The 14467-nt window shown below is 43.0% G+C and overlaps 1 long non-coding RNA gene across 2 annotated transcripts in view; it reads right to left on the bottom strand.

Annotated features, from left to right (window-relative positions):
- The window catches only part of LOC121921788, a 75170-nt gene that overhangs the window by 45073 nt on the left and 15630 nt on the right, over nucleotides 1-14467 (bottom strand). Inside the window, exon 2 of one of the 2 annotated variants that reach the window (XR_006102051.1) lies at nucleotides 10255-10586. The exons of the other annotated variant lie outside the window; for it this stretch is intronic. This is a non-coding gene — a long non-coding RNA (uncharacterized LOC121921788). The remainder of the gene's footprint in view (nucleotides 1-10254; nucleotides 10587-14467) is intronic. 2 annotated transcript variants of the gene reach the window in all.

The following is a 14467-nucleotide window of genomic DNA, read 5'->3' as shown; positions in this document are numbered from 1 at the left end:
AATTTTTTGATGGCACCTTCAGTTATTTGTCTGGGGGGAGGAGACAAAATCTGTGCAGTCAATTTCTGTGCAGTATGTGGTATGCATTACCTTCAACCATATGGCAAAACAGTATCTTTAAAATACAATAGGCCTTTGGGTATCTGCTGGGGTTTTGTTCCATCTAATGGATACCAAAATCTGTGGATACTCAAATCCCATTATATACAGTGGCATAATAAAATTGTGTCCCTGATATAAAATGGCAAAATCAAGGTCTGCTTTTTGTTTGGAATATTTGTTATTGTTGTTTGGAATATTTGCAAGCTTTGGATAGCTACAGAATGCATGGATATGGAGGGCCAACTGTAATGACAAAGGTCTATTATGATGGCCAGATGGATGTCTGGTCTCTGGCACCTTTTGTAACTGTACAGAAGAGGGATTTTCAGCAGGTGCAATCTGACATTTTACATCTGCTAAAATTTCATTGTCTGCACAAACATTCAAGGTGCTTTAGATCCCTGTCCTTTTATGAATCCACCCCTCCCCACCCAAGACCTGTTGCAATTTCTTTTTTCTGAAACTGGAACTCAGCAACATGAGAATTTGACAGCGTCTTTGGAAACTGCAAACAATAAGTTTTCCCTCTAGAGAGAGCATTCTTCTAGATCAACTTCAAGCATCACATGGTATGCTGTGAGGGAGGCAGACAGAACTCTGGTGTGCTCAAATGAACTGAACAGCTGCTAGGTATCAGTTTAACCCAATGCTATACAAGCAGCCAATTTTAGGTTCTCCTTTGGGGAGATTAGTAAATACAAAGCAACTAGAATTTAATATTCTCCACAAAGCTCACTTGGAAAATAGCTGTAGGCTGAAGAGCTGAAGGCTTCATTCTAATCTAGTAATACTTTTTGGAGTTTATAGTTATAGATTTCAAGCTTCATAAAAGAACTACTGACTCTCATCCCACATGAAAATTAAGCTACAGATTAGACTTGTGAAACATGAAAAATGTTGTTATAATAATTATATCCTGCTTTTCCCCCACATAATTCAAGATGTTGTAAACAATTTTCCTCCCTCTTCATTTTTCCTCCCAACAGCCCTGTAAGGTAGGTCAGGACTTAACAGAGGGCTGTCCTGAAATCTCAGGTTTTGACCCCAAAATGTCTGAGCCTGGGATGCTTCACATCTGGCAACCCTTCTTACATATTGTGTATTTATTTATATATCTCATCTGCCACGGTGCCCAAAGAAGTTAATATTAGAAGACAATGATTTACACAATGTAGGAGATATGACACAAAACAATCAAAAGAATGAGGGTGGAATTAACATATGGGTCAGTATCAATGGACCTTCACATGACAAATGTCTAGCTTTTGGAGTGGCCTATTTAGTTAAGATTGATCAAAACACTGAAATCTCATCAGATTAGCTGCTCAGTTTTGATTATTGTTATGCAATGGCCTGAATCCAGTCGGTTAATGTGATATATTTATGAACTGAATAACTATTCAGCCATTGATTCAGCAGGTCTTTTCTTGCTGGGGCTAACCAACAGGATTTGGTCCATTGTTTATGTTTTCACTGTTCTTTTGTAAAGCTTTTAAAAAACAGAACAATGGGGGTAAAGAAGTTGAAAATAAGCAAATTCAAACTCTTTCATACTGTTTTATAAGGACTAGGTGGAGTGGCCACTTAATTTTGGGAAAGGAAGAGGGGCAATTGCATAGAGCTGGGCTCACCTCTTCCAAGATCTGGTGGTGGCCAATAGTTTAGATATCTTTAAAGGAAACTTGAACAAACTCATATAACACAAGGCTATAAGAGACTACTAGACACAATGGGTATACACTACCTCCAGAACCAGAGACAGCTGCTGGAGGACAGGAGCAGGAAAGTGCTACTGGACTTACGTCATGTCTATGGGCTTCTTGTAAGCATTTGGTTGACCACTGCTGGGATGGAAACAGGAAGGTGCTCTAGATAGGCCTTTCACCTTTTTCAGCATAACGCTTCTGGTGTTCTGATGTCCAGAGCTGAATGGATGAATGAATGCTCTGCCACTGGAAAACTGCACTTCCTGCTTCTAGGAAGACTGGTGACAAACAGGGAGACCAATCTGGCCCCATCCATAGACCAGTTACAATATTTTTCTGCAGTCAGGAATTGTTTATTTTTCCAATTTGTTCTGTGTGTGTGCGCGTGCGTGTGCATGCGTATGCATATATGTATCAAAATAGCTCTGTCTGCTGTCTTTCTCCACCATTGCTCCAAGACCATAAAGCCTAAGCATATAAAGTTTGCTTTGCACACTAAAGGAACCCTCAGGGTTCTTTTGTTTTTAAATGGGATTAATCACTTTTAATTAATTAAAAACAATTTGATATAGAAATAAGGCAACTCCTAAAGAGTCTCCTCCAAAGTAGGGAACCTTGAAGAAGCTTTGAAGTTTGTTCCAAATATATGCATATGATTTCAAGTACAGCTACAATCAAGAGTCTTCAGCTTTTCAGCTTTTGTTCTCTCCAGTGCTGGAACAGTGCTTGTCTTACGGTTGTACAGTCTAGATTCCTGGTAAAACTTGGCTGTTCTTGACTCAGAGTGTGTATGTATGTATGTGTCTGTGTGTGTGTGTGTGTGAAAGGGAGAGTTTGGAAAAATTCCTCCCAAAATGAACCACCAGCATGCCCAAAGATGCAATATAAAACAATAATATTTTCAAGCTTTCCTAGATGTGACTGTCTGGGTTTGGGGAACTAGAATTTGGCAGTATATGAATATGGCAGATGTAAGGCAGAGGTAAATTGCTGGTTCCTGATACAGGTCAGAAGGACACACACACAAACACATCTGTCACAAGACCATGAGTCTTTTGTCAGGTCTTAGAAAGTATGCTGTGATCACTAAAAATCAGTATGGGTTTCTTGACAATAAGAGCTGTTTGATAGTGGAACACACCCCCTCAGAGGACAATATCACACAGGGGAAATTGAAAGGTCAATGCAGTATGATCCCGGATGCAATCATGGGGTTTCACATTGTTGTGCAAGTGGTTATCACATATAATCGAAGTCAATGCTAAGTCAATTTGAACCCAATCCAGGGTCAACCGAGAAATGTGTAAATTCAGGGAAATATGTAATTTACAAATTCTGTTCCACTCCAAAGTTGCATTCACTTCAGATTTGCCAGGTATGGAACGCATGTCTCGGTCGCCATTGGATTGCCTTCGAATCAGACTACAATTCCCAAGCTCTTTTGCTGGCTGCAATTTTTCTTCCCTCCCTCCAGGTGTGGGGGGCTTTTCTCTCAGCCTCACAAAGTTCCTCTCGGAGTTCTGGAGATGTTTTGGAGATGAAGCAGCCCTCCCCACAGACACACACACACACACACACACACACACACACACTGCCTTCCTCCCTCCTCTCTGACCTTTCCGCTCTTTCTCTTTGCAAACTCATCCTTTCCAACTAGAGAGAAAGGATTGGCCAAGGCTCTCTCTTTCTCTCGCACAACCCTGTCACAGGGTTTTCTTGGCAGGTTTATTCAGATGGGGTTTGCCATTGCCATTTTCTGAGGAGGCTGAGAGAGAGTGACTTGCACCAGGTCACCCAGTGGCAGTCGATCACTGCCTTCTAGAGTCATAGTCCAATGCTCAAACCAAGTACAAGGTTGTTTTGGATTTGAATTGATGAATTGCCTAAATAACGTGAAATCAAGGGTAATGAATGCACAAATAATGTGAATTGCCTACATAATGTGAAATAAAGGGTAATGAATGAACAAATAAGGTGAAAGAAGGTAAAACCACGGTAACTGGAAGCAACTGGAAGTGTAAAAAGGTCACAATCTGATTCTGCCCTCACTGTGCATGTGCAGGGATGCTAATTTGAATTCTATACTATGAAGGGTACGTACTCATATGATAATTTCTTTTGCAGTCACACCACTTTGGCTTTGGCATGGGCGCTGTGTTCTTCTGTGGTGTGATAACCATCCACATACTGAAGTGGCCCTACTTTCTTTTCTTTTGATATTGAGAGACATTCCTCCCATGTGATAACGTTCAGAGAGTAGTAGAGTCTCCCTCTTTGGAAGTTTTTAAACAAAGGCTGGATGGTCATCTGATGTGAAAGCTTTGATTACTTATTCCTAAATGGCAGGGGGTTGGACATGAGTCCCTTCCAACTTTATGATTCTATGGCGCCGTATAGACAGGCCCTATTGGGTGCCGTTGTTACACATGAGGGGCGGCGCTTCCTGACGCACCTTGCCCCTTGCACATAATGAGGGCGTAAAAATGGCAGCGCCCTATACACATGGGCACCGTCATTTTGACGTGACGGACGCCTAGCATCCACACGTCTCAGTGCCTTGATGACACCACAAGTGCACCGTTGGCGCCTTGTGGCGTCATAATGGCGCCGCAGAAAGAAGCCACTTTTTGCGGCTTCTTTTTGTTGCGCGAGGGAACCGCGTGGTTTATCCGCTGCGGCTCCCTCACACAACAAACGAGGGAGGCGGGAGACCACCCTTTTGGGCGGTCTCTATCCCGCCTATGATTCTAGGTCCAACTCCATTGGGCCTGGAGAACAGAGGGACTTGATGACTTCAGCTGTAAAAGCAGAATTTGCCTTGTTGCAGAAAGTGTATGGAAAAAAGCATTTAATAATAGGTTCTTCAAAATCTACAGCTAGGTCTTCTGGTTCATTTCCATCTGAACTGGAAGGGCAGGACAGTGAATTTAGCTATAAAGTCTGCTATAGAGCATGCCTGGAGACCACCTAGATGTGAATCCTGATTCTTGCAAAACCTACACCCTGATCTTGGCTCATTCTGTGTTTATTTAAACCCCAATTATCCTTGAATTATCTGGAAATATATTAGGCAACTCCTAACTCCTCCCGACATTACTGTTAGCCCAGTTTCAGAGTGGTTTCACCATGGAAAATTGGCACACAAATAAATTTGATCCTGATATCAGAACACTAATATACTGATGAACAAACATTTTTAAAAGTCCAGTAGTGGATTTCACAAATATTAGTATTCATCCAGTGATTTCTGAGCAAAAGATACTACTCAGCAGTTTCAGTTAGGTCCTTTCCACATTTAACTTTATTTATAAAAAGTGGGCTACTATCTGAAATTTTAAAAAGATGGTGAAAGAGAAAAATAACATTGTTACAGGATATTAATATTGACATCCAGCACTTTGACATCTAATATTCTGACAGTAGCAGGCATTTTAAGACCAAGCTTTCTACTTTGAAAATAGCCTACAAAGGCATAGACTGTATCAAGATCCTAACACAGGCTTAAGAATGCTTTAGCATCCCACACATTGTAGTCACCAACCAGAAAGCCATCATAGACATCTGCAGCCTCCATGGTAGGGTTTGTTGTTGTTTTTTAGGTGTCATCGAGTCACTCCCAACTTATGACCCTGTCATAAGATTTTCATTGTAAGATCTAGTCATAAGAAGTTTGCATTTGCTTTCATCTGAGGTTGAGAGCGTGTGACTTGCCTAAGGTCACTCAGTGTGTTTTCATGGCTGAGCGGGGATTCAAATGTTGGTCTTCGAGGATCCTAGGCCAGCTTTCAAGCCATTATGCTACTCTGGCTTGGCATGAAGGGAAGATCCTATTAAATAGAATGTGACCCTGTCCCATGATAATGACAGGGGTCTTTTGCTTTAAACTAACATTATTTTCAGATTTGGCACTTTTAAGGTTAAAGCAGACAGCAGGCAACATAGCCCAGTTGTTCTGGCTATAGTAGACCTAGGTTTGTCCCAGTCATCTGCTGCTGGGACAAATTCAGTATTGCTCAAGCATAGTTCCACATATAAAACAGGAAAGGGAAAGAGATTATCTACTTCACAGAATAGCAAGTGGAGACTATCTTCACACATTTATATCATTTCTTCATTCATGGAACTCAAGGGAAAATATCTGAGGCTCTCAGGTGATCTCCTGAGAGATCACCTGTGAGCCTCAGATTCTACCCAGTTCCCTCCCGGGGGTGGTGGACCCGTCCACCCTCAAAGGCTGATGGAACCCACAAGGTTCCAAGAAGCCCTAGAGGGGCTTATGGTTGGCACTGATGGCGATTCTGTTGATGCCCTGACTAACACCTGGGATGTAGACCTCTCCAGGGCTATACACAGCATCACTCCCAAGCGTCCTTTCCGGCCTGCTTCCAATAAAAAGCCCTGATATACGGAAGATCTCAGGGAAAGGAAGCGGGCTGTGCAACGACTAGAGTGCAACTGGCGAAGACATCATCACTTAGCCAACAAGACACTCCTGGACTCTTTTTGGAAGACCTACGGAGTGGCAATAAGTGCAGCAAAGAATTTGTTCTATGCTGCACGTATTGCGTCCGCGGAGTCGCGTCTGGCAGAGCTGTTCAGCGTAGTGAGGGAGCTCACACAACTGCCTCCCCCCCGAACCCTATTTTGGAACCATCCAAGGCCTGCTGCGACGAGTTTAACAACTTCTTCGCGGATAAAATCTCTCGGATAAGGGCTGATCTCAACGCCAGTATTAGTTCAGAATCTAGAGTAGAGGTGTCCAGAGCTTCCGTGGACTCGGTTATACTAGATCATTTTGAGTCTGTTAGTACTGATGATGTGGACAAGATCCTTTGTAGCGTTAGGAAGACGACATGCTCTCTCGATCCCTGCCCTTCATGGCTGGTAGCTCAGGGGGGAACGGCTGTGACAGAGATGTTACGCCGGATTATCAATTCATCTTTCAGGGAAGGGCAGTTTCCATCGAGTTTAAAAGCGGCCGTTGTAAAACCTTTACTAAAAAAGCCCTCCCTTGACCCCCTAATTCGGAACAATTATCGGCCTGTCTCGTTGCTGCCATTTTTAGGAAAGGTGATCAAGAGGGCGGTTGCCTTCCAGCTTCAGGGGATCTTGGATGAAACGGATTTTCTAGACCCATTTCAAACCGGCTTCCGGGCGGGCTATGGAGTTGAGACTGCCATGGTGGCCCTGGCCGATGATCTCCGTCTGGGCATGGACAGGGGTAGCGTGTCCCTGTTGGTGCTTTTGGACATCTCGGCGGCCTTCGATACCATTGACCATGGTATCCTTCTGGAACGCCTGAGGGAGTTAGGCATCGGGGGCACTGCGCTCCAGTGGTTCCGCACCTACCTCTCAGGTAGATTCCAGATGGTGCAGCTGGGGGACTGTCACTCTGACAAGAGGGCCCTGACATCTGGTGTCCCTAAGGGAGCGATTTTGTCCCCCATGCTATTTAACATTTACATGAAGCCGCTGGGAGAGATCATCCGGAGACACGGGGCACGGTGTTATCAGTACGCTGATGACACCCAAATATGTTTCTCTCTGTCTCTGACTGATGCCGTGACCAGAGATGGCATCTCTCCTCTAAATGCCTGTCTGGAGTCAGTAATGGGCTGGATGAGGGAGAACAGACTCAGTTTGAATCCAGAGAAAACGGAAGTACTCGTGATAGGTTCCCTGGGCCTAGGGATATTTGTCCACCTGTCCTGAACAGGGTCACGCTACCCCTGAAGGACTCAGTTCGCAGTCTGGGGGTGTTTTTGGACTCATCGCTCCACCTTACATCTCAGGTGAATGTGACAGTCAGGAGTACCTGTTATCAGCTTCGGCTGATACGCCAGCTGCGACCCTACCTGGGCTGGGGGGACCTTGAAACGGTGGTACATGCTCTGGTAACCTCTAGGTTGGATTTCTGTAATGCGCTCTACATGGGGCAACCCTTGTACCAAACTCGGAAGCTACAATCGGTTCAGAATACGGTAGCAAGGCTGGTCACTGGATGTTCCAGGACTAGCCATATAACACCTATATTGCAAGATCTACATCGGCTGCCTATTCGCTTCCAGGTGCAATACAAGGTGTTGGTTATTACCTATAAAGCCCTAAATGGCTTGGGCCCAGGGTACTTGGAGGACTGCCTCACCCCATACAGTCTGCCCCGCACTCTCAGATTGGGCGGAAAACATCTATTAAGAGTTCCTAAGGCAAGGTTTGTGTCTTCTTCACAAAGGGCATTTTCCATCGTGGCCCCCCAGACCTGGAACTCTTTGCCTGACGAGCTCTGCTCAGCAATCTCCCTAGATCTCTTTAGGAAAAATCTGAAGACCTTTCTTTTCCATCAAGCCTTCCCCCATGTGCCTTGATGTTATTCTTTCTCTACCTTGTGCATATTGTTGATCCAGCTAATTCGTTGTATGGTTTTTTAATTGGTTTTTAGATAGTGAATTGATTGTATGAAATGTTTTAGGATACTTTGTATTGTTTTTTAAATTGGTATTGTGGGTTTTGTATTACTGGGTTATGGGTTGATGTATTGTAGTGTTCTTGATGGTGATTTTTGTAAACCGCTGTGATCTGCAAGGAATAGCGGTATAGAAATAAAATTTCATTCATTCATTCATCCCATTCAGGTACTCACCAGAATTAAACCTGCTTATCTTCAACAGGGTTTCTATTTCATATGCCTTTGGACTGTACTGTCATATTAATTTGTGAAGACTAATACTCATTTCAGATTTCAGCTATTTATCCACAAGTAGGGCCGTGGCGAACTTGCTGGTGACACTGTATGAGAGGGCTCCTCTGCATTAGAGTTTCACAAAAATGAAATCCAGCATTCACCTTCGTAGCAAAGGAATCATACCTGGTGGATATCCTCCCTTCCATACAGTTCTTAAAAGAGTTGGAATTAGTACCTGAGATGATAGATGCCTAGGAAAAAAATACTCCCCCACCTCCCAAACAAGTGAGGGAAAGCTATAGGAAAGGGAGTCTAGAGCATAAACCATTCTATTACTTTATTTTAATTTTTTTACCTTTCTTACATTTAGGGATCATTCAAACTTTGGAATAACCCGGTGTGGAAACTGGGTTATTTCCAGGTCGTTCATATTCACACCAAGTGCACTAGATGCAATTTGGGGTGGGGGGCTGGCAAAAAACCCACTTAACCCAGTATTTTTGACCTAGGAGCTTTTACCATGTCTTTTAGAAAGAACCAATCTTTTTTAAAGAGCCACAGCTGAGAACATGCTGTCAATTCCATTTGGAGCACTCAGGAAGGGAGTGGTTATATGCAGAGGGCCGGGAATACACATCCCACTGCCCTTGCCTTGCTGGCAAAGCACCATTGTCTTTCCCTCTCAGCAGTTGTTTGTGGGGGCTGAATAAACTGGCTCCATAAATGCGGTGGATTCAAACTTCCCATGCTTCGGAAAGTGGTCCCTTTAAAGAGCCGCCTGGCATTTTTTATCTTCTGCTGGTGAATCAGTCCCCTTATCGGCACCGATGGCAGATTCCCAGAGCTCACAAGAGCTGGGGAGGGGGTTCTCTTGGGAACATTATGAGATGGTAGACTTTTTTAAAATAAAATTTAACGGCTTATGCACACTGTGGCTTTTGCATGGCTACCATTCTCTATCAGTATGAAAGTAGTTTTAAATACTGACATTATGGCCTGTTACAGACAGGCCAAAATAAAGCTGCTTCGAGTCACTTTGGAGGTATGGTATTTCAATGATGCATGCATCCTATGAGTCTGGAAGCTGCACCAAAGCTGCACTCCAGTCCTTAGGACTGGAGTGTGGCTTTGGTGTGGCTTTTGGACTCTTAGGATGCATGCATCATTGAAATATCATACCTCCAAAGTGACTCGAAGCAGCTTTATTTTGGCTTGTCTGTAACAGGCCAAGGGGTATGACAAAGATGCACATCATTTGACATTTAAAAAAACAAACCCCTGAGAACGATTGAATGCATTCAAAATTGAGGCTCCACTTTAAATCTATACTACAGTAATGTGAACATCAATAGGATTAAAATGCCATGGAGAGATTCAATTGTGGAAAATGTAGTGGGAACTTTGATATGGTATCATCGAATCTTCCTGGATCTCCTTGGTACAAAAACATGAGTGGAAATGACCCCTTAGTATTCTGTCTGCCTTTAAGTATACTGCTAGATGTTAATGAGGATAAATAAGTGTAGGAGGCAGGCTAATATTTTCAGTGTTGGACCAAGACTCCAGGAAACCAGGGTTAAAATCCCTGCTCAGCCTAGGAAACCCACTGGGTGATCGTGGCCAAACCACACTCTCTCACCCTCAATGTTAGACAATAGTGAACTTCCTCTGAATAAATCTTGCCAAGACAACCCTAGGATAGGCTTGCCACTAGTCAGAGTTGATGTGAAAGCATATCACAATAATAAAAAATAAGAACCTTACCTGGATGACCAGACGTCTCTCTAAGGCTGCTGCCACACTGCAGAATTAATGCAGTTTGACACCACTTTAATTGTCATGGCTCCATGAAGTGGAATTCTGGGATATGTAGCTTGTTGTGGCACCACAGTTTTCTGAGACAGAGAGCTAAATATCTAAGAACATTACAAATCCCAGCATTCCATAGCATGGAGCCATGGCAGTTAAAACGGTGTCAAACTGCATTAATTCTTCAGTATAGTGGCAGCCTAATACACCTGTGAAGCTCCACATTTCTGGAGAAAGGGCTTCCAAATAGGAGTAGCAGTTTCTTCCATCCCCTGCTTTCCTCTTTTCTGGAAGGGACAGTAAAAAATGCTGTCTGTCAGTACAAAGCTGGGGCCTGGGGGAGAACAGCAGTTACCATGCCAGCCCCAGTCAGGGGTCTACCTCCAGCATTTCAGACCCCTTGGGAGTTTCTGACCACGCAGTGTACATTACAATATGTAACTGGGATATAATCCAGGCATGTGTCACTGTAGTCATGGCCACTTTTACTATTGCACCATACTGCAAAACTAAACCTAACCTAACCAAGGATAGCTTGCTAAAAGCAAGACCTTTCTTGTTAAAAGTAAGACCTTATGATGTACCTGTTCTGCAAGCAATGAATGAAAGGCCCAGCAGCTGAACAGTGATCCACCTGAGAGGTTCTCAGAAAATCCTAACATCTTAGAAAACTATTTTGCCATGAGCACTTTTATTATAACTTCATTTAGATGGGAATAAACCCCACCGATCTGAATGAGATTTCCAGATAAATATGCATAGGCTTGCAGGCTGAGATTCATTTTCCCATGTCTCTCTGGTCCCTTTTTCGGATGTCAGCCTGTCAATCCAATGTATTTTGACCTTTTAGATCTGACAGCAAAGTTTTTGTTAAGTCTCACAGTTGGAAAGGCAATACCAGAATGAAAAGGTGAAGACAATTCAGAAAGCAGGTCTGTGGCACAGCCGCCAATCTCGCCCATCACTCTTATCTAGCTTAAGGATAGACTGTGAAGAGATCTTTAATGCCTACAAATCAAATACAATTATGGCATGCATTTCATCTGCAGAGGTAGGCAACCTAGCCCCCTCCAGTTTTCATCCTTTATGATAACTAAACATGATGTCTGTAGCTGATGGGAATCACAGTCCAAAATATATGCATAGCACCAGGCTGCCTACCCATGTTCACCTGGTTTCTGTTCCAGATAGCATGAAGGGGGAGGAAACAATACTACAGAAATGAGGATGTTACAAACAAATAGACCACAGAAAGAAGACAGAAGAAATATGTGTCCCTTCTGCATCTCCGTGTGAAGATGTTTTTCTCTGCTTGGGGGGGGGGGGGGGGTCACTAGCAATATTTCCGACAGGATTCTGTATTAACACCAAGTCAGGCTGAAATTCAACAGGTACAGTCACCAGAAATAACTCACTCATTGGATTTCTGGCCCACAGCTATGAAAAAGCCCAAACCCGATAAAAAGAAAACAAGCTTCTTTGTTGTCTGTTTTATTGAATCATTTCCTGTATTGCTATGTATTTTATATGTATTATTTTACTAGAAAGGCCCCTTCCCCACCACCTTTCCCTTCTCCTTTTGTGTCATGTCTTTTTAGATTGTAAGCCTGAGGGCAGGGAACCGTCCAATTAAAAAGATTGTATGTACAGCGCTGTGTAAATTTACTGTGCTTTATAAATAAAGGTTAATAATAATAATAATAATAATAATAATAATAATAATAATAATAAGCAGGCCTTAGTGTTACCCCAGTATATGTTACTCTTAGGGTAATGACCAAATCTTAGACTCACAATCTTTCCTGAAATTAACTATTTTTAAAGGTCATGCTTTTCAATGCAGTATCCACACCCTTTTCATTACTTATACTTTGTTATAGTTTCTGATAATTTATTATGCACCTAACTGTTTCTGAGTCAATGAAAGAAATTAGTTTAGCCAAACAAAGTAGGAAAGTGAAGAATTATAGGAAAACTGTATTACATGCATGCACTCTTATTTAAACAGGTAATTACTAAACCATCTAGTGACACAGTATAGTGGTGTGAGTATTGGACTAGGACACTGGAAGACCAGGGTTTGAATCCCTGCTTGGCCATGAAAACCCACTGGGTGACCTTGGGCAAGTCACACTCTCTCAGCCTCAGAGGAAGGCAATGGCAAACCCACTCTGAACTAGTCTTGCCAAGAAAACCCTGTGAAAAATCACCCTTAGGGTCACATAAGGACATAAGTGAAAAGCAACTTGAAGGCAAACAACAGAAACAGAAACACAAAGTAGTTAACCGGACTAGTTAGTTAAGTGCCTCATGCCTTCAGTTGTTTTTACTTCATGTTAATATTTCAGTTGGAAATGTGGTTAATGTTCCAAGATCAGTGAGACATCAATGATCTCACAGTAATAGTGATGTAATAACATTATGAAACAAACTATGAATGAAACTTGAAACATCTAAACAAAATATCCTGGCTTTCTTCTTTTACTATCCCAATAGAATTCCCATAAGAATATATTCCATTCAGTAAAGTGGTTTAAAATGGGTGCCTTGACTTTAGATTATGTTTTCTTCAGAGCAAAATCAAATCAAATAGAGTGAGTGAGTGAATATTTATTAGGCAGTCATAGAACATTAAAACAATAAAATAAAAATGAGCGGGCTAAACAATGCACAAAAATTGCATCACCATATGTTAAGATATAGTTTAAGGGATTATCTCAATTCCCTAGCACATTAAATGACATCTAACAAAAATGTTAGCATCACAGTATTACAAAGAACACATTTTTTTTTCAAAAATCCATCTTTCTAGGCAAACTTGTGCAGGTTTAGAGTGAAATGAGGAAACACTACATGTCTGTGTGTGTGTGTGCGCGCGCGCGCGCGCGCACGCACGCTCCTTCAAATTATCTGTCAACTCACTTAGAGTAACCCTATGAATTTCATAGGGTTTTCTAAGCAGCAGATGCTCAGAGCTGGTTTTGCCAGTTCTTTCCTCTGAAATATAGCCTGCAGCACTTGGTATTCCTTGGTGGTCTCCCATCCAAATACTAACCGGGGCTGACCCTACTTAGTTTCCAAGATCGGAAGGGATTGATTCTTTTAGCGTTTCTAGGCCCTTCAAATCTGATTCTGCTACATGGGACTTACTTTTGAATAGTTGTGTGTACAAGACTGTATTGCAAAAGTTGTCATCTTACACTCGCTTACTTGGAGTAAGCCTCATTAAACTCAATGGCATTTACTCCAAAGAACATGTGCAGAGGACTGGCCCACTAACCCACAGAGTACCTGTCTGGATTCATTAATAGATTAATCAAAGTAATTCTGTTCACCAAAACAAACACATTCAACAGAAAATATGTCAAGTTATTGTTGTTGTGTGTCTTCAAGTCTTTATCTTGCATTATCTGATGTTCAAGTTTTTCATTACAGTGGGCTCTTGTTATTAGCTGGGGTTTGGTTCCATGACCCTCACATGGCTACCAAACTCTGTGGATGCTCAAGTCCCATTACAGGCTGAGTATTCCTTATCCAGAATTCCAAAATATTCCAAAATTCAAAATTGTCCATCAGCTTCTGGTCCACAGCAAGCTTTCAGGAATGAAATAAACAGTTGTAGCCAATGGGCACAAATCTAGGGCCCATCAGTGGCGTCCCTGCAACTGGTGCCACCCGGTGTGGGGCTTCTGGGGCCCAGCACGTGACCTCCCTAGGTGCTGCCCTCGTCCTTCTCCTCATGAGTAGGACAGGTCAGGATAGCGCTGCAGGGGAGGAAGTGTGATAGATGTGATGGCACTGGGGAGGTGGGAGCACAACGGACAGGATTGCACTGCACGGCAGGGGGAGACAGCACGGAGGATGGGAAGGGGTGGCATGGTGGGGGGTAGGGAATATGACAGATGGGACAGCACCAGGGGAAGGGAGCACAAGAGACAGGATGGCACAGTGGAGGGAGGGAGCATAAAGGATGAGAGAACATGGCAGGGGGAGGGCCCAGCTGGGTGTCACCCCATCTTGGGGTGTCACCTAGTGTGGGCCAAACCACCACACACACCCCTCGTGATGCCACTGGTGCCAGTCCCAGTATATGTTCTCACATAGGACTGAAAAGCACATTGCAGAAAACAGGAAGGAGACAAGCTTCACATGCTCTGAGAAGATCAAC

Source organism: Sceloporus undulatus, chromosome 2 (genome assembly GCF_019175285.1).
Source record: "Sceloporus undulatus isolate JIND9_A2432 ecotype Alabama chromosome 2, SceUnd_v1.1, whole genome shotgun sequence".
NCBI classification, from domain to species: domain Eukaryota; kingdom Metazoa; phylum Chordata; class Lepidosauria; order Squamata; family Phrynosomatidae; genus Sceloporus; species Sceloporus undulatus.
The sequence above is the reverse complement of the archived record's forward strand: the minus strand, read 5'-3'. Positions and strand labels throughout refer to the sequence as shown.